Source organism: Poecilia formosa, unplaced genomic scaffold (genome assembly GCF_000485575.1).
Source record: "Poecilia formosa unplaced genomic scaffold, Poecilia_formosa-5.1.2 Scaffold183, whole genome shotgun sequence".
Lineage (NCBI taxonomy): Eukaryota > Metazoa > Chordata > Actinopteri > Cyprinodontiformes > Poeciliidae > Poecilia > Poecilia formosa.
The window spans coordinates 113,553-115,502 of NW_006800122.1; the positions used below are offsets into that span (position 1 = coordinate 113,553).

The following is a 1,950-nucleotide window of genomic DNA, read 5'->3' on the forward strand; positions in this document are numbered from 1 at the left end:
TGACATAGTTTGTAGTGTGGGTTGTCTTTGCAACAAAGTATAAAACAAATATTAAAATTTTAAAAATTAATCAGTTAAGCTGATTTTGAATATCATTTTGATTAATCGGACTCTGAAAAAGAAACTTGTCTGCCTCTAATTTCTGCAATTAATATTTTCAACTCTAAGGGTCGCTGTTTGAAAGGTTGTATTTTTATACTGTCTGTCTCTCCCTCTCCTCCTCTCCTTGTGTTGCTTTACGCGTTTATTTCCCAGCGTTTTAATAGACGACACAGGAGCAGTTCATGTTTGCTGGGAAGGAGAGATTTTTCCTTGTGAATACGCATTTTATGTTTAATTTGCAGAGTGGAACGACCATTATGCTTTCTCAGCACGGACATTTTTAGACAGATCGGTGTTTCTTGTATGTGTTTTTAGAAAGGATCCGGGTTGGACAGAACAATGAAACGGCAAGTACTTTCTTTTCTTTCCATGCTCTGTGTGAGCTACGCGCTTGGACAGGTCAGTTACATCATTCCCGAGGAAATGCCCAAAGGCTCGGTGTTAGGAAACATAGCTCATGATTTGGGTTTGGATTTAAAAAGACTGAAATCAGGTAATGCTCGTGTATTTACAGGGGGTAGTATGGAATATATTCGCCTCAATAAAGAGAGGGGAGTCCTTGTTGTTCAAGAGCAGATAGACAGAGAGGCTTTGTGCGGGGAGACGACGCCTTGTGCGTTGCATTTTCAGCTTATTCTAGAAAATCCCATGGAATTGTTTCGTGTCACAGTCGAGATTTCCGACATAAATGACAACTCACCTAGTTTCACGCGTGCGGAAAAGCGCTTTGAAATAAGCGAGTCTGCAGCAATAGGCTCGAAATTTATATTAGAGAAAGCAATGGATTCTGACATTGGGACGAATGGACTGCAAGAATATACACTTTCTCCGACTGATAACTTTGTTTTAAAGCTACAAAATCAAGCAGATGGAAGCAAAAAGGTTGAGATGGTTTTACAGAAGCCGCTAGACAGAGAAAAGCAAGAATCCATGACGCTGCTGCTAACAGCTACAGATGGAGGAGACCCGCAGATGTCGGGGACAATGCAGATATTTGTCACTGTTCTAGATGTGAATGACAATGCTCCAGTATTTGACAAACCATTGTACAGAGCTAAAATATCAGAAAATTGTCCAAAGGGAGTCAGTGTAACCACTGTAAAAGCGTCCGATAAAGATATTGGTCCAAATCAGGAATTGTCGTATCTCATATCTCCAAGCAAACATCATTTGACTAAGATGTTTAATATTAACCCTAAAACTGGTGAAATTACTCTGACTGGGGAAATAGATTATGAAAAGTCAGCCATTTATCAAATGGATATTGAGGTGGTAGATAGTGGTGGTTTGTCGGATTCCACAAAAGTAATAGTAGATGTAATCGATGAAAATGACAATTTCCCCCAAATAAATATTGCCTCAAAGTCAGATAACCTTTTGGAGGACGCACCAAAAAATACAGTAATTGCAATGTTAAGTGTAAGTGATCCAGACTCAGAGAGTAGCGGAAAAGTTGGGTGTTATATACAGGATAACATTCCCTTTAAAATAGAGACGACTTTAAATGGGTTTTATAGATTAGTTACAGAAGTAGCTTTAGATAGAGAAGTTTCTACCACGTATAACATTACAGTGACCTGCTCTGATGAAGGAGTGCCATCCCTCTCCAGCAGCGTCACTCTCACCTTACAGATCTCTGACGTGAATGACAACGCGCCTGTCTTTGAGAGAAGCTTGTATGAGACATATATTGTTGAAAACAACACACCAGGTGTCTCTGTATTCACAGTAAAAGCCACAGATGCTGATTGGAACCAGAATGCTCGTGTTTCTTATATCTTGGAGAAATCCTCTGTTAACGGAGTACCAGTCTCTTCCTATATATCTGTTAGTGCTGATAGTGGAGTC

General features: G+C 39.6%; 2 protein-coding genes across 3 annotated transcripts in view; both read left to right on the plus strand.

The window, feature by feature from the left end:
• The window catches only part of LOC103147442 (protocadherin gamma-A2-like), a 101,359-nt gene that overhangs the window by 10,678 nt on the left and 88,731 nt on the right, over positions 1-1,950 (plus strand). The gene's annotated exons all lie outside the window — the stretch shown is intronic.
• Positions 1-1,950, plus strand: part of LOC103147524 (protocadherin gamma-B1-like) — a 6,819-nt gene that overhangs the window by 2,887 nt on the left and 1,982 nt on the right. The window lies entirely within an intron of this gene.